Here is a 19,647-nt window from a genome sequence, read left to right as displayed (position 1 = left end):
ATAAGTAATAGAAGGTGAAGATATGAAAAGTACATGTGTGTTGGCTTGTGTGTTGATTTACTTATGATGTGTGCATGTATATGTTTCATACAGAAAGAAATAGAAAGCTGCATTTGTGTGTGTGTGTGTGTGCGTGTGTGTGTGTGTGAGAGAGAGAGTGTGAATGAGTGTGTTTGTTGAGTCACTAATTAATCCCAGCTGGTTTGAGCTCAGTGTCACTGACAGGTAGCGCCACAGAAATAGCACTGTAATTGAGGTGTGTATCTCTATGTTTTTTTGTGTCTGTGGTTTACGCGCCAAAGGTGTTAAGGTGACAAAAACAATATGTGCAATACTCCACCACCATCCAAACCTCTTTCTTATTAAGGTTTTGAAAATATCACCTTTCTTCATACAGTACAAGTCTGTGAAAGATCATTTTCTGTTTCATTAGATGGCTCACAGTGAAGTGTAGCTGGGAAACAACTGGGTGATAGAGCGAGAGGCGATGGCATGCAACAAAGATCATAAGATGGAATCAAATCCGTAATGACTCCAGTATATCTTACTCCATGTTGTGTTTCTCATACTATGATTCCCACAGACACGCACACACACACACACACACACAGAGCCACTGGACATTGTCTGCCTTTCCTCTTTTATCACTTATATGACCTCTAGACTCTATATCAGCCGTGTCATACTGGCCTCATAAATATCTTTACAAAAGCACTGACTCACTGCTTCACTCTCCACTGGTCTCCTTTTAAATGATAGAAAACAGGTACACAGGCACAACAATTTACACAACTCCACACAACTCAGTTCTTTCAAGGACCACAGCCCTCTAATAATCTGGAATTAAAGTCACTAAAGATCTCTTTACACTGTGCAATCCTGGGCCATCCAAGAAACCTGGTCAAATCTCTGCTTATTGATCCAAAACAGGAGTCCTTGACGGCCAATTTGGAGCTTTGGTAACCAAAAAAAAAAAAATTGTGACAATTTCAGAAATGGAAGACTTTATTAGACCCATCTTGCTGGACGTGATGTGTAGTAAATTTACATGATCATTGTTGTTGCACAGTAAAAAGACACCTTTAGTCAGTAATGAACCATTTCAGTCCTTTACACCTGTGCACTAAAACCATCCATCCATCCATCCATTATCTGTACTGCTTATCCATGCAGGGTCGGGGGGGGGGGGCTGGAGCCAATCCAAGCTGACATTGGACGAGGGCGGGGTACACCCTGGACAGATCGCCAGTCCATCATATAGAGACAAACAAGCACTTGCACACACATTCACACCTATGGGCAATTTAGAGTTGCCATGGACTGTGGGAGGAGGCTGGGGAGAACCCACGGAGGCACAGGGAGAACATGCAAACTACACACAGATCCGAACGCCCGGGATTCGAACCCAGAACATTCTTGCTGTGAGCAGCAGTGCTAACCACGGCACCACCGTGCCGCCTGCACTAAAACCTTCTGTACATTATGTCTAACGATTAATTTTCACACCTTAGCTGTGAATGTTCACACTACTCCCACAAAACTCTTTGCATATTCATGAAATACAGATGCTAAATATATGTAATAAAATAAATAAAATATGGACATGGATGATTCACTTTTTCCCTTCATTTGGCCCAATTAGGGAGAATCGGATTGGCAATCCAAAACTGACTTTGACAGCAACTTAACTCATCAAAAAACAATGGTTATATCAACATATTTCACTTTCTTAAGTATCTCACAGAAGTTATAGAAAGCTGCACCAGTGGTCATTATCACAATTTATTTGAAACAGATACTGAGAACATCTTGAATTGGCTTCTTTTAAGTGACAGGAATAATAAATGTGTCCAGGATGCTCAGCTCTGCACCGAAAAACTGAAGTGACTGAAGACAGGCTGACGTTAACGGTGCAAACACTCTCTGTTATGCTAATGCGCTGAGAGCAATGATGAAAAATCCCAAAGATAATCATAAACCTCGGACACAGAGCATCATTCTGTCTGTGTTCCGCTCGGGGTGTCTGCCTCCTTCCATGTTTTCAGCCTGCAAGGTCGCCAGAGGAGCTGTGCTTTGGAGTAAAAAACACTATACTGCACTCCAATTACCTGGGAAGCTTTGGGACTCCGGTATTCCCCCCTCTGTTATGTTGGCCCGCTGAATTCGTTTCACCGGCCATTAGTGTCTCATTTTATTGTTTATGTGTGGTTCTTTCAAAATTGGTTGTCTGGCATTGTATGCTAATCAGAATGCCGGTCAGCAGAGTGGGATGGAAGATGGCAGCAACATCCAGTGGAAGTGGAGAAGCCAAAATCTTGCTTGTAAAAATTCAGGTGAGATTTTTTGTCAGAGGAGTGAAACTGCAGATGCCCCGACACGAGGTGGATGTTTGATCAGTTAGCAGAGGTGCAATGCAGGATGCTACAACTTAGATGAAGGTATACAGTACATGTACACGCAAGGAAGCTCTGACTGGAGCCCCATATGAAGTTCCTTTTTACTGTCAGTCAAAAGCTTTTTCTGCTTTACTCGGGTGAGGAAAGCACAATGAAAAAAGCAGCTTGCTCACTGTATAAAAAAAAAAAAAAATTCCTGCTGCCTGTTGATTTGCATGTTAAAACAGTAATATTTTTGACAGCGATTGCAGCTTTTCTTACTGTAATTCATGTAGATCACAGAGGCCAGGGGAAAAAGGAAGTGCAGAGCTTAGAATGAAACTTTTGTGTTGTTTGGAAAAACTTCAGCAACACTTTTGAGTGTGGAGTGGGTTTTCCTTCAGCATTTTTAGATCCATCTTCTTGTGGTTTCCTGTTTCTTTCAAATGAGCTTTTCTATATTTAGAAATTTGTCAATGTTTGCATCCTCTCCTCTCCGCACAAGCGCAGAACAAGATATCTCTCCTAAATATTCAAAGCAAAAATATGTCAGGCACAATTTAGAGGGAAAAAAATGAGGTCCTTCTGGTCCTGCTGCTTACTTTCCTGCTGTGTGGGTTTTTATCCCAGGGCCTCGGGTTCGGCTGAAGGGGAGTCCATGGGAGGCTGGGTGATGTGTTGCTGTGGTGACAAAGCAATACTCTCCTCCTCTCTCCTTCCTGTCTCCCCCTGCTGACACTCACCCCCTCTCCTCTAGTCAGGCGTTGATTCTCTTTGCGTCCCCACAGGCAAAGAGAGGGGTCAGGGTTGGCTCCATCTGTCTATGTGATGGGCATCGGTGCCAAGCGCCACGGGGGCTGGAGGGAGAGGAAAGAAGACTCGTGTGGAGTGGGAGGGTAACGGATGTTTCTGAGCTGTCATCTGGGACTCTGAATGGGGCAGAGGCTGAGGCTGAAGCTGGGGCTGGGAAGAGGGAAGGGGCTGAGAGAGTGAGAGTAGGATAGGGATAAGGGAGTTAAAGGAGAGGGGGCTGAGGATGGAGGGAAAAGGCCTGGGGGCAGGGATAGTGCTGAGCCTTCACTGCTGTTCTTAGGGTTGCAAATGTGGCTAGCAAAGAGAAATGATGCTGAATAGGTCTTTATACAGACAAGCTGGATCTTTCTTTCTTCTCTACAGTCACAATGGACAGCCGAGGCAACCAGGGAGCCTCACTCTGTTCGGAAACAGTGAGGAGACAAAGGCTGAGTCAGTGTCACTGTCCTCACTCTGTCAGGGATCACAAGGAAAACCTAAGGCAGAAAGAGAGAAAGACAGACCTTTACATCAGCTGCACAGACCGTACTGTAAACTCGCGCCTATGGCTCCTCTTAGCAGGGCTTATCTATTTAGTCCTTCCCTGTTCTGCTCTACCCGTGAATTTCAGCGTGTCCAACAGCAAGTGCATCACTTTGTTCAAATCTCAAAGATGTTTTGTTGCCAGAAACTGCTGTGTGATTATCATCCTGATTTACAGGCTTAATCAAAATGAGCCACTTACATGTAAAGAAGGAAGGAGACGCACAGATGTGCCTCTCAACTGGAACCATTTAGATGTTGCAGCCACAGACTCCTCACAAAACAGTGATTTCTTTTCAGCCACAACAGGGCATGGCTCTAGAGGTGGCAAAATCAGCAGGTTGGTAGATTAGTCAGTCGATTCACTACTTTAGGCTACAGTGAGATAACTCAGACGTTCATGGTCCCCAGAAGATGGGGGTTGGGTGGGGGGGGGGCTTTATTCTTATAGCCACAGTGAGAGAGACGGGAAAGTCAGGGAAAGAGAGCAGGAATGACATCCAGCAAAGGACCACGGGTCGGACTCGAACCATGGCCAAAGCGCCCCATCCCCTGACTTTTTCTGTAGCACCACCATTAGGTTGACATTTGTGGTTTTCAGTAAAATGTGTGGATAACTATGGGACGATCCGCTGACTCTTTATTGAACGCCATCATCAGGTTAAAATATTTATACTTCAATTTATGACCAAATCTAAACTAGTTACGTTCTCATCAATCACTTAAATGGTTGACAAAGTAAACATTATATATGCGTCAGCATAGTCATTGTGAGCATGTTAGCATACTGCATACAAACTGGGCTGTAGATTCTCTAGGAAACTTAAACAGACCCTTCCCATTTCCCTGGATCCTTTCAGGTGGTTTAATTCCACCATTTCTGAGCAAGCTCATTTCTCAGCTTATGGCACAGCATCACCCCGACCAGCCAAGACCAGCCAAGACCTGCCCCCCTGACACCTTATCCACACACAAACACAAACACACACACTCATCTCCATCTGTTTTCTCTCCTATCCTGTCTTATCTCCCCCCCAGCCCTTCACACCTTCCTTCCTTTTCTTCTACCTCACTCCTCTCCTCCTCCGTCTCACCACCAGTGCTTCTTTATCTGGCTAACTTCTTATCTCTCCTGTCGGCTGTCTGCTCTGGTGTTTTGGTGTTGGGAAGAGAGATGTGTGCACAGGGTGGGGAGGATTAGTTGTCTTTGCCACAGATCTCCCTCCGGCTCCAGGTAAAAAGGCTGCCTGATGCAAAGCCCCTGTGGCATAAAGCATGCAAGCACATACATATACACAGCGTGCTGCACCTGTGTTTACACCGTTTTCTCCGCAAGATTCTGCTGTTTCTACGCCAATCATTCCTTTCCATTCCATTTTCTCTCCATCATTCCCATTCCATCAAAAATCCACCTATTCATCAGCCTCAGTAAAAAATGTGTGACTATTGTTAACCCCCAACACAAACCCACATTTACAATACAGGTCCAGATAATCAAAACATGATTCACAAAAATGCACAGAACACATTTTCAATCTGTTATCTAATATGGCATATGGCATTTCCCCCTTTTTAAATAGAGCTTCCTCCTCTCAGTGGTGGCACCGCTGCTGTTGACAAAAATGCAGCCCAGCCCAGTCTAGCTCAGTTTAGCACAGAGTGTGGACCCCATTCAGCCACATTTCTACAGCAGGAGCCAAATGGGGCTCTTAAATGCTGGGCCCAATTCAAAATGGCTTGAATATTTCTGCTTCCGTCAAATACTCTCCATTACTAAACAAGAGCAAAGAAACTTTTTTTTTTCTTTTCTGGAAGTTGGAGGAAATGAGCTGAATGATGTGCATAATGACTAAGCTGTGTGATAACCCTCTTGGTCCCTGCATTGGAGGAGTGACTGTTGATTAAAAAAAAAAAAACTCTGGGCAGCCAGTTGCTTTTCTCTGTCGTGCACAGCTGCAATATTAAAACGCTAATCAAATCACCAATTAACATGCTGCTCCCCTTCTGCTTCACTCCTGCTGACGATGGGAAAGAGGCTATCTTTTCTTTTTTTGTATCAGTCTTTGTTTTTTTAACCCGCATCCTGTCCTCTTGTGGGTTCAGAGGGGATGTTCAGCATATTCTAATTTGATATTGGCTGTCTAGTGATAATGATTGTAATGAATGAGATGGCTGGCTCAGTATCTGGCTATCCATTTTGTTTGTTGACTATATGAAGTGACATCTCTATATTGCAGCAGCACCTTATGATTTAGCCTATAAGAACCTGGTGTTTTTTTTTGTTTTAGCCACACAGATTGTCATGAAATTTTGCACAGTCATGTCCCCCAGAGGATGAAACCCCCTGACTTTGTTTTTGTTTAGTTTTTTTTGTCTGGAGCATCACCATGAGGTTGACATTTGTGGTTTTATGTGAAAAATCTTGACAACTATTGAATGGATTGCCATTCCAGGATGCCCAGAGGATGATTTGTAATAATTTTGGTGACCTTTTAGGAAACACACTTATTCTTTTTCTTGCCAAGAGTTGGATGAGAAGATTGATACCACTTTCATGTCTATACACTAAAGCTAGAGGCTAGAGCCAGCAGCTGGGTAGCTTAGCTTAGCACAAAGACTGGAAACGGGGAGAAACCACTAGCCTGCCCTCCAGCCCCTTTAAAGCCCAGTAATTAACACATCATCTCTTTTGTTTAATTAGTACAAAAACCAAGGTGTAAAAGTGAAATAATTAGGAAGTTACTGGTCTAGGCCTATTAAGATAGCTGTTGCCTAGCAACTTGTTGACTGCAAAACTAATGACTTTCCCATCGGCTTCAGTTGTATTTTGTGTTTAGTGAACTAAGATAGTGAAAATGATAAACATACCTGCTTAACTTAAGCATACAATCATTGTCAGCATGAGTATATTAGCATGCTAAAGTTAGCGGACAGCACAGGTGCTCAAAGCTGCTAGCGTGACCTCAGAGTCTTGTAATAAAAAGACTGCATTAAGCAGCTCAAAGTTATGACGACTTTCCTCGACACAAAAATGTCTGTGTCTTACACCAACTCCCTCTACTGTATATTGAATTGGATGACTTGAATTGATTATGCTTATTGGTGGGTGTGTTTCATGCCCAGGGACAGATGTGGTCGTTCTAGCTGCTATCGACAACACACTACATGCCAGACTCTGTGTATCTGCTGACTGTGAAACAAAACGCCTCTCGGGGATATTTAAGATTCTGGCCTACTCTCTGCTCCACTCTGTGTCTGGCATCCATGTCACACACCTCACCGATACACAGCTCTCATATAACTCCTCCACTCCGCACGGTCACCCACAAACTCAATCACCGACTCACTTTGTTTGTCTCCTCCTGTTCTTTCATCCGGCGCTGTGTGTTGACTTGAGGCTCTTTCCTAATGAGGTCTATCACATGTTGTTTTCAGCCTGAGTTGTTTTTTAAATCTTCGACTTCTTCTTAAAAGATCTTTAAAGTGGTTTTAGTTCAGTGAGAGCGAAAGCGTGTAACCTGCTTCAGATGCCCTGTCGTGACTCATCTGTGGTCTTTAGATTATAGTTACAACAGATCTGTATATGAGCAAAGTGGCACAGGGAGGTCATGCCTGGACAGTGTATTGATCCGTTCCACTCCCAATAACTTTAATACAGCATCAACAACACTTCCCCTCTACTGTATGTGGTTTATGGATTTTCCACAATGCAGCAAAACTGACCTCTGACAGCATGACAGTAGCCCTGTGAATTGATGATCCACAATGCATGAGTCCTTCACTGTCACAGTATCTGCAACTGGTAACCGCAGGTCTTTCAGCAGGTGCAAAGGTCAGGGTGTGATACAATGTCAACACGGTTTATTTCCTTGTTTTTAACGGAAACTAAACAGCAGTTCATTCTTTTCTGAATACAAATCCTGAATACAGAAACATTATATTGTTGCTACTGAGGAACAAGTAGGACTTTATCCAGATTCCTATCATTTATAGATGCCTAATTTTCTTTTAGAAGTCACAATTAAATTCATTAGGATTAGATGTGTTTAGAGGTTAATGCCTCTGAATCTACATTCTGACGTATTACTTCATAATGATTTCATATTCGGTTACAGGTAAGAACATTACACAGTCTGTGCTTGGAGAGCAAAACAGATTTGAAAAGTCTATTAATATTTCTTGTAGTTGAGCAGCAACTCCTCACAAACAACAAAGACTGCTTTTCATTTCAGCACTTTGGAGATCATGAGAGGAGTATGATGGTGTTAGACAGAGAATTACTATGGGATTCAGCCACATGGGCAAATCATCTGTCGTCTGTGAAAGAAATAAAATAAAAAATAAGATTAAAAAATAAATAAATCTTAATTTGAGATAAAAAAAAAATAAAAATGGGGGAGGGAGCTTTAAGCAAGACACAAACATACTGAGCTGTAGGTATTTTTTTTGCAACAGTTAAAAAAATATGTCATCGTAGCCTTTAATAACAGAAGACATCCAAGGACCCTTTTTTGTTATTGTGATTGAAGTTCAATATAAACTGATTAGGTTATTGATTACCAAATATGTAGCTGCATACATTTAAACAGGAATATTAATAGTCTTACAATTCAGTATCATCACTATTATTTTATTTACTATTTTTAATTTTTTTTTTTTTTTACTGGGGAATGGGAAATAAGGAGATAATTTAGCTCCTAAAATTCCTCACAAATAAGTTTAAAATTAAATGAATAAAAATTAAAAACTGTTTCATTAAAAAATAAAAAGTTGTGACGGGGCAGTTTCTTTCTCTCTGTATCTGGTTTATCAGAAGCTTCCTTACCTGTGCGCTCAGTTCAGACTCGGTCTCTTGCTCTGCACCGTGCAGCTCTGCCCCTCTTTAATCTCGATTCCCGATCAGTCTATACGGTTCCAAAGTCTCAGTACCTCCGGTCGCTGCCTGCCTTCATGCCTTTACCCCCTGTCGTTCCAAAGAGCCCGGGGTCCAGAGCAATGCGATGGGAGCTGCTGTAGGTGCTCGGCTTCCTGCCTCCGCCCGCTCTGAAGCCCCACAGTCTCTCTGCCTCTCCACCGGACGGACTTTCCCCGTTTAATGCAGGTGTGGCCGCGCACGGCGGCAGGGGACGCCGATGGGAGGGGACAGAGAGTCGGTGGATCGACCTCCGCTCCGCCGTGGGTCCCTCGTGGGGAACCGCAGCACATGACACGGTGTATGACAGCGCTAATAAATAAATGCCACTGAGTGACTGTGATCGTATGAGCTGATGAGCTGAGAGCAGAAGTGGTTCAGCCAGTCCAGAGTCTCTAAGGAGGAAAGAAATGCAATTTGTCTCTGTGCTAGGCTCATCAATGAAGGCTATAGTGATTATTGATTGACTGATATAATATGAATATAGTCACACTTGATTACCACTAAGGTCATAGCATCTGGTCAACTTATTGTTTCCTTCCTATTTAGACACACAACTCTGTGATTTTGAGACTGAAAGGTTATTTGTGACCTATCTCACCACAAAGTCTATTGGAGCTTTTAATCACATGATCCTCTCCAGCAGATGGAGTTTGTCCTGAAAGTGAAGATGTAACAATCTTAGTTTTCTGACAGACTGCCTCATCAGCTTTATCTGTGATACCTGCTTCTTCCTGTCTGGTCTCTGCGTCCAACATGTAATTCGGTCCTCTGTTTTTAAAGGAGCCTCATATCTTTTAACCAAGAAATTACAAATTATAAACTGAATGTAAGACAACTTTACTCCTGTGCGTAACATTATGGAGATCTATGTTTAGAGGGGTTTTTTTTTTTGTCTATTTTTTTTTATTTGACCATTTTGTTCCATAATCACAAATCTTATATTATTTTGCCATGGCAGCAGACACTGGGTGAGAGGACTACACCATATACAGTTAACTAGTATATCACACAACAGCATTTGCACCTTTTTTGCACCTTTTCACTACTACTAAAGATTTAATTTGATAATTGAATCTATAGAATGTCTGACCCACCTACAGTATTTTGTTTACAATGAAAAAGCAACAAATCTCAACAACTGAGAAATGTTTTGAAATCTTTGGTATTTTAAGACATTTTTGCAGGGAAAAGCTATCAATCGATTATCACAACAAGTGCCATTTTTCTGTCGATCAGCTAATTAACTAATGTACCAACTGCTTCAGCTCGATATATGAAAGCGTTGGCACATGCCTCCTCATCTGTTGATCGTTCAGAATCTGGATCGTATTTGTTGTTTTTCCTCAGTTTCAGCAGGCTTCCTTCTCCTCCATCTCTTCAGGTTTGATATTTTCATCCTCTTCAGGGCCACGATCCAAAATTAGATCAAGTGCTTCATTCACAGTTAGTCACTTGCAGATTGTGCTGCCACAGAATGGCATGTGCAGACAGAGAAATCTTATTTATAGACCAAAGCTACAAGAACTGATCAGTGGAGTTGCGTTACAATACTGTGAGAGCGTGAATGTGGAACTGCAGCTGGATGCAAGAACTCTATATGTTGTTATTTGTACATGACTGTGCTGTATGAACATCAGTTTGTGCATCAGTATGCAAACCATTTCAACTTTTTAGAGAAAAAAAAAACATCTTCACAGTTCATTCTTCCTTGTAATAAATGGCCTCCCTGTGGCATAACACATTGATCATGGCATCTCTGACACAAGGGCTGTTATTGATTCATTTTATTTGGACCGCACATTCATTTGCCTCCTCTGTAGCCAAATGATACACCATAACTGGGCTAATGTAAAAAAATAACATTTCATTGCCTGTGGTGAATAAACCTGTAGAGTAAATTTAAAAGTGTTTAAATCCAAAAATGGAGGTGGGAGGATCAAGGCACAGTCACTCTCACTGTCAGTTGTGGTCAGAATACATGAACACAGTGCAAGTTTGAGTACAGCGTTTCATTTTAGCCAGCTCTAGGCCATCGTAAGCTTGCCCCCCCCCCCCCCCCCCCCCCCGTCTTTTATTTCCATTTAATGTTCATCTTTGTTCATGATGTCTCATATTTGAAAGAGCAGCAATTTTTTTTTTTGTTCTTGCCTATGACCTTGACTGTGAGTTCAGGCTACACAGCTTTAAACATGATTACCGTCTGACTTGGTCGGACAGCACTCCGTATGATCTTTTTTGTTTTGAGTATACTCTGGCCTTCAGTCTCTCAGTCGACAGTGCGCTACCTCATGTGCTGCATGTTGGTTGTGGAATATGTGGTTTTGAGGAAGTTGTGAAAAGCAGCTTCCTGCTCTCAGCAAAGCACAAGTTAATGTCAACTTGTGGGTGATTTGTCACTTGTAAGCCCTGTGGAGTGTCAGGCAGGCCGAGATAAATATAAACTATTTTTGGAATGTGTTGTTCCAAAAAAAAAAACATTTTCAAAAACATGATCTGATATTTTGTATCTACAGGTACTGGTAGTGATGCAGTGTGGCGCTGTCGATCCAGTCAGTGCACTCACTCAGAGAGATGAAGCAGGCTGTGGTTGTGGTGGTGGGGCGTCTGAGAATAACAAAGACAGTCTATCATTTGGGTACATTAGCAGCTGACTTATTTTTCTGTTTTTTATTTAATTCATTTTTTCCAGTTGCATTATGTAGCCCCTTACAGAAATAAACCAAGTATCCACAATGAGTGAATTTAAAAACAGCTGCCACCAAATGGCCCCAGAGAGGAAAGCTGAAACATCAGTGGGAAGCAAAATGTTAGTGATGTATTCTCACAGCAGTATATTTTATTCAAAGTGAAATTAAATTGCAAAAAGGTCATGTTTTTTTTTTGTTTGTTCGTTTTTTTTTCTTTTAAAAAGGCTTCTCACACAGCAGCTGATCACTAGTTAGACTGCAGACTGCACACACTCATCAGTAGTTTGGCATTTATTGCATGTTTTTTCCAATGCTGCAAAGCCACTCACTCACTCGCTCACTCACTCACTCACTCACACAAATACAGTTGAAGATATGGGCAATTGGTCAAGTCAGGTTCATTCACTATAAAACATTCTGAAAGATAATACAATACAGTTTATTTGCTATGCTGTGAGGCCAGATGTTGAGGCAGGTTTTCTGTGTGCAAATCAACAGGGACAAACAAACAACACACAAAGACCTTCATTCAAACACGGGCAGTACTTTCTTGGAACCTTGATAGCCCTTAGAGCTGAACTTTTTAGATCAAAATGCACTGAAATACTTTATATATATATATATATATATATATATATAAAAATTATAAAACCAGCTCTTTTCACTATCGCCAACACAGCGCCTCACTGATATTCTGCGAGTCTCAGTAACCTTTCCTCATGTTCCTTTCCAGAGCCGACATGTTTCTCTCCGGCTGCTCCCTGTGGCAGACTGTGTGTTTATCATACCTCTAGCTTCACCTGGGAGAGAAGTGGAGTGTACTCATGAACAGATGTACTACAGTCTGTTAATAGTGGTAGCGATGCTGCAAGAAAACATCACTTTTTTCCCTGAAATGCCGAGAGAAAATGTATTCACATGGTAATAAATGGTCAGATAGTCGTTTATTTTAAGAATATATGAATAGCTGCTGTAGACGTGATCTTGAACTTTAAGACAAAAGTAGGATTTTCCTGCAGCAGAGCGGATTTAGGTTTGGTTTATCTTGACTTTGTTTAGGAGATAAGATGGTGGAGGAGGGATGAGAACAAAGGGAGAAAGAGGGAGAGGAGAAAATGGGAGATGGCTCGGGACATTGCCTCTGATATATGGAAGCAGTTACTGATGCACGCGGGAATAAATAGTCGATTCAATAACTCTTCATTCTACACACATGAATGCACAGAGACTCAGATTCACACCCACACACCTGCACATGCTCTGCAATTTTTGGCCAGTTACATACACACACACACACACACACACACACACACCTACACACACACACACACACACACACACACACACACACACCTGTTATTTCCATCACTTAAGAGGACTCTCTGCACTGATTTACATTCATTCCTTAATCATGACCACCAAATGCCTCAACCCATAATCTAAACCTCGAACCAAGTTTAAACCCTGAAATTGAAAGATCTACGCTGGAGGCACTTCATTTTTGTGCCCAAAAGGTAAGTGAGTCCCTAAAATGTGAGTAAGCGATTTATTTCCCCACACTACAACTAATACATTTGCACATACACAAAGAGTTTTGGGTTGAGTTCTGAAAAATGCACAGATAGGTACTGGTCCTTTATCTCCACTTCCACATCACACATATTGTATAAAACATGCATTAGATGTCAATAAAAAGGCGAAAGAAAATTATGTAAATGTGATATTGTATTTTTCTGTTGCCTTTTTATTGATTTTATTATTGAGTCCACTCTAAAAAAAAAAAATGTGTGCAAACCTAACTTTTTAAATGTAATAGATGAAGTGTCCGACCTGCTATGAGAGGCTATACATTCACGGAAATACATAACTACATATGTAACCACAAACTGAACCATCTGAAGAAGAGAGGAGTGGCCAACACGTCCTGCACTTTCAGAAAAATACCTAATTTCAAGGTCTAAAACTCTCTTTCACACTCGCGCACACACACACATGCACACACACACACACACATTGAGAGGAGAGGCTGATCAAGCAATGATCAGGCACCTGATCTTCGGTCTATAAGGACCAGTGTCTCATTTCCATTTAAATTAAAGACCCCGAGTTGGCAGGACAGTAGAAACTATCAGCAATGATGAGGGGAGCAGAAACTTTTCTTGCCCAATAACAGCTCTAAAATGAGCTTCTTTGATCAATAACAGTTTGTTTTTGCTCTTGCTAATGATCTGACAGATGATTTGCCAAGAACCTACAGTATAATTGGCTTTCTTCAGTGGTGGGAAATGAAAAATTCTTTCAAGACAAATCTAAATTATTATCAATTTTAAGAAAACAGTGTTTTGGGAATTAAACAGCTTATAGCTTATCTAAAGATGATTACACAACAGAAGACAATAAATCATAGATGTGAACTGGAAATACGTTCATGTCCTGAAAGAAGGAAAATTAAATGGTGATTTTAAATTAAACAATCCATCCATTTATTTTCCACTGCGCATCTGAGTCTGGGTCAGAGTGGTAGCCCATATGTCCATTTCCGTACATCCTCCAGTTCTTCATGGATCCATGGATCCAGAAGCATTCCAGGCTAGATGGAGAATGTCCAGCATATTCTGGGTCTGCCCTGTGGTCACCATTTGGGTATGCCTGAAATGCCTCCACAGGGAGCCAAAACCACTCAACTGACAAGAGGGGGGCAGTGCTTCTACTCCAAGCTCTTTCTGAATGACTGGCTCCTCACCCAATCTCTAAACAGGCACCAAAAACAGCCCTGTGGTAAAACAGTGCAAGGTGGGGACATGTTGCTCCGGGTATCAATGATATAGATTCTAGAGTAGGAGATCCATGAGTTTGAAGACACAAAAACACTGCACAGAGGGTTGTAACACACACCCTGGCTGTGTGGGCAGACTGGTCCCATTCAACAGAAAAAGACGGCCATGTTTTCACACAGGGTTTGAGTTGGCCGGAACCTGGCCTAAAGGTGAGCCCAGCCTTCCTATGAAAGAAACTCATATCGACTGAAAACTCATAACCACAGGTGACTGCTGGAACCAAGGCTGAGCGCTGTCTTCAGGCTGTACTTCTTTCAAATAGACATTTTCTGAGTTCATAAAGTCAGTAGGCCATTAAGCTACATTGCATGTAGCCTTCTCTCACTTTGAAATGAACATGTTCATTTTCATCAGTATGGATTTACACCATTTTAAACTGGGGATTAATGCGGCTGAAATGCTTTTTTTCTGTGTATGTGTGTTTTGTTTTATTTCTGTGATGTAATTCTCTTGGGGTACAACATATTTTCTTCTTCTTTTGGTTGCTGTACTCAAGAACAACCTTGAAAACTCCAGCTTCCTTTCCTCTTATAATAACGCCTCATAATCACACCTCTCCTGTAAGCAGGAACAAGCCATATACATTCATCTCAGAGATGTGAATGTATGCATTTCTATACTTTATTTTTCCTTTAAATCATTTTAGAGGTTAAGATGGGAAATCATGCATCAAATCAAGAGCACATCAACAGAAAAATTGTTACTTAATCTTTATTCAAGCTGCCGTGCTGGATACTCTGGTGTGTCTAAACTCTAAACAAAGTTCGGTTGTATTTTTGGTTCTCCCTCTAAAAGAAAATGCTTTGATATGCCATGAAAGTGAATAAATATCACTTCCATTTCACACAGCTCTCAGCAGGTCCAAATCAAGTGATATGATCAAATGAAAGCCAATTGAAATGTAAGCAGCAGTGTTCAAATGGATTATAATTAGAGGTAGCCACAAACCAATCTGACAACAGAGCATGTGAACAGCAGCTGCTGCACTCCAAGCAAATCTTTATTCATGAATGGGCGGTGAGTGTACAAACTCTCCCTGTTTGACACACGCACATATGCACACACAGACACACACACACACACACACACACACACACACGCACACACACACACACACACACACACACACATACACACACACTCCTCTCTGTATTCAAAACAGAAAGTCGAATTACTTTTTTTATCCAATTAGTTTGCAGATACATAACCTCACTGCTCAACTTTTCATAGTCAGCATCTGTGACATTTACACAAAAATCAGCTTATCAATGAATGACCCCCCGACACACTCATCCCTGACACACACACACACACACACACTCCGCTCCTCTCCTCGGTTCACAAAGGAAACCACAGACACACAGGGTCCGCAGACGGGATGTAAATTTCTGTCCGTCTGCAGGACAGTAGCATGGTGGTGCTGATGAAATATGGACTTTCCAGGGAGGGCAAATGCCAGACTGTCTCTCACACACACACACACACACACACACACACACACACACACACACACACACACACTGCTAAGACTGACAGTAGTGAGCTTTGTTACAGATGATCCGACTTCTGCAAAGCTTGTGATGAATGGGTATAGTTTTGGGACAATATTAATGAGCTGTATCGAGCAGGGAGTCTGCACAACACGGTTGCATTGCTTAAAGAGGTTGATTAAATGGACTTCTTGTTGCCAAAATCAATTTTAACCTTTTCAGTTTTTTTTCTGTCTGTCTATCTCTCTTTTTTCAAATTTTTCCCCCTCAAGTCAGAAATCCTTTCACTTTACATTCAAACAGTTTTAGAATATATATATATATATAAATAAACACCTTTAGGTATTTGCACCATTTCCCTGAAGTTGTTTTCTCATGCAGTTGAACAGATAAAGAGGAAATTAGGAACACAAACAAGTTTAGTTTAAATCCATGATGAGTGGGAGAAGATGCAACAAAAATAAGGCATGTTGTGCATGAATTTGTTTCCACTTCTGTGTGTGTGTGTGTGTGTGTGTGTGTGTGTGTGTGTGTGTGTGTGTGTGTATATGTCTTTGTGTTTGTGTGCAGACTCACTGTGTTCATTCATGACCCACGCTGCAGATCAGTAAGTGTGTCTGCTGTGATGTGTGTCAAGCACAAACAAGGAGAAAGCGTTATGGAGAATTTAGAAAGGCTTGTGCAAATGTGACTCATGATAAGATGATCTGATGGGATGAGATATGAGATGGTTCTTTCCACTCATACATATATATATATATATATTCATATATATAAAACTTCAACTTCACCTGAAAGATAAAAGTTGGAAATGCCACCGTAATTACCATACCCTTGATTATTAGTATTTATCAGGAAAAAAAGGGAAATAATGCAAAACATTATTCATCAGACACTCCTCAGCCTCCAACTGTCATCTGTGCACACTCATATGGGATTGTACATATATTGTGTTGGTAAACTGTGCTTTGTGCTCTAGGGACAGTTACTGTGGATGTCCAGGTAATTCTTAAGAATTCAGAAACTTTGTGTTAAGACTGCACTTTGAAATGAAAAGGTATCATCTGAGTCTGGAAGCTTCTCTCTTGAGACCGTCTGCATGGACAAAGTCAGCTATTTACAAAAGTGCCTCACAGTGATTTCAGGTTAAAATAAGACCAGTGGCTTTTAAAGTGTGTTCGCAAAACTTCTAGACCGAAAATAACTTATTTTGGCTATGATCTGAATCACAGCACAACATCACAATCAGATAAGAGGGATCACTTTCATCAGATGATTCACCAGTGGTCTCACAATCCCCAGGGTTTCCAAAATCAGGGTCATTTGTCTATAGCAAAGCTAATTTGGGGTTTAGGGACTGTGTTGATGTAAGCAGCACTCATGGTATTCATGCTCAGACGTCTTCATTAGCACCACAGCTGGCACTGCAGCCATGCATTTACCTGGAACTGATAATTACAGATATGGACCTTGTATAAGTAGTTTAATGTTCATTTACACTTTCAGCTACAAGCCTGAGCTGGAGACCCCAGGGGCCCAAATGCACATCACATGACACAGCTGAGGTCCTCCTTTAAAACACCTAATAAAAAGCACTGTGATGGATTGTCCATTTGTGTCGGGTATATGGATTTCTTCATTTTCTTTCAGCCTGACCAGGGGCCATGTCCATGCATTAGCCTTTGCCTGCCTGCAAGCAAATGTGTACGGACTTTATATTTATTCAGCAACTTTGCCAACAGAATTGGACAGAGCTTGATTTTTGGAAACCATTCTGTATGCTTGTTTGGCAGAAATGCATCTCATTATACCCATCATCGTATGGACTAAACTTTCTTAACATTCACTTTTCCCACTGATTTGGCATAAAACTTTTTAAATTTTTTTTTTATACATATAAAACAATGTGGGTGTGACTACAGATTCTTACTAAAACTTCCAAAGGGACATCCATAACAAAGTTAAACTTCACTTGTCTGTCAGCACACAGAGGCAAACCCTCCATTATTGACTGAGTCCAAAAACAATGAGGCACTAGAGACTACACTTACAGTTCAAACACTATGCCAACTTTTTCACCAGGCAGCTCTAACTGCTACTAAGTAAATACAGGACTTAAATGCCACATTGTTGGCATAATGGCTAAAATTGATTTAAAATAAAAAAAAAAGTGAAAGGGAGAAACAGGAACGGCAACTTTTATTCTGTCCACACTGTAAGAAACGCTGCTACTGAAGTGAGAGCATTGCCATTTCAAAAGCCTTGCACAACCACCCACAGGTGTTTTTACTTTCCCTGCCTAATCAGACCTAATTAGACCTCTGCTCTGGCTGAGGCTGCGGGGAGCTGGGAGGAGTTATGCTGAGGTTGCCAAACTTCAGAGAAGAAGAAGTGAGAATGATCAAGGTTTAGATAATCAAGGCATCATTGTTTCCACCTTTGTGCGTGCCACCAATCAAGTCACTGAGGAAGATGTCAATCAAGCGCAGCGTGTACACGCCCACACAGAGCTGAGAGGGGGTCTCATCAGGCAACAGAAGTGAAAACACCTGTGTGGGTGTGTTGAAGAGCCTTCAAGAGAGATGACAGTTATTTTGGGAATATTCACAAAAATTTTCATGGCACGCCAAACAGAACCACTTGTTAACTGCAACCACAATAATGCTAATAAGCATCAATATAGTAATTAATGTAATTAGTGAGTGATATCTCAGTTGGTGCCTGTTTAAATTTTACAAGCAGGTACAGCTGATACTCATTCAGCTCAGAGTAGAAACAAAAAACACCCAATCATGTTGCAGCTTTTGACACACTGCAAAAAAATACAGTGTTAAATGAGTTAACCTGGAAGTACGGCAAGGTATCAGCTGCCCACAGTCTGAAGAAAAAGGTCACTGTGGTTTTTTGTACTCTTATTATTATGGGGATGAATAGGTATTTGCAATACTATCTGCACTGTAAATATCCAAAGAGCAAAGTATAAAATACTAGTGTCAAATTAAGTGTTAAATTCCTCTTAGGCCTAACAAACACAACAATATGAAATTGATCTCTTCAGAGGATATACTGTATTGAAATACATAACCAATACAGAAACATTCATACTTATAACAGCAGCAACAGGACCACAGAATGCGCTACATCTACCTGACAAAATGCTGAAGGACAAACAACTTCAATACACAGACGTAGGAGAAGTTGCTGGGAGGTATGGAGGGATGGAGAAACCTGATTTGCAGAGCGGTAATCAGAAAGATAAGGAGACAGGAGATAAATGAGCGGACGATGAATCGGTGAGGAAGGCAATTATTTGAGGGGGAGGAACACACTGAAGGGAGGAGAGATGGGACGGAGAAGAGTGGGCAAAGAGAGGATGACAGACAGAGACAGAGACAGAGAGAGGCCCAGGGAGGACAAAACAAAGAAAGAGGGAGAGGAGGTGATAAATGGAGAGACAGGTGCAGAGGAAGGAGGTGAAGGAGAGATGAGACTTAAGAGTGAGAGGAAAATGTCATCAGTCACTCCCAGAAGTTTGCACTCAGTCAGTTACTGCTCCACATACCGTATCAAATAAACTGTATATTTCATTGTGATACACACGGATGGTAGGAATGTTAAATGAATTAAGACGAAGAAGAAGGAGCAAAATATATATATAAATGTACAAAAAAAACCACACACACACACACACACACACACACACACACACGCACAAACATTAATTAATGTTGTGGTATGGCGTCAGGTATCCATGCATGTGTTAAATTTGCTGCCAAGACATGCATTCAAATTATTCCCCATAAGTGAAAGCGATCTATTAGCTGTTGTGAGGGAGTTAGTGGAGCACAGAAGGCCTAAGTATGGCCAGATGGACTAACTAGCTGGCTGGCAGGAAGTAACAGGCTGTACGCTTCTTTTTGATTGGCTCTAATTATGATCTACTGCCGTGCCGCCCAGAGAATTGCTGACCTGGTGATGTGTGTTGTGCGTGCGCGCGCGTGCGCACAC

This window comes from Seriola dumerili, unplaced genomic scaffold (genome assembly GCF_002260705.1).
Source record: "Seriola dumerili isolate Sdu_G_001 unplaced genomic scaffold, Sdu_1.0 BDQW01000002.1, whole genome shotgun sequence".
NCBI classification, from domain to species: domain Eukaryota; kingdom Metazoa; phylum Chordata; class Actinopteri; order Carangiformes; family Carangidae; genus Seriola; species Seriola dumerili.
The sequence above is the reverse complement of the archived record's forward strand: the minus strand, read 5'-3'. Positions refer to the sequence as shown.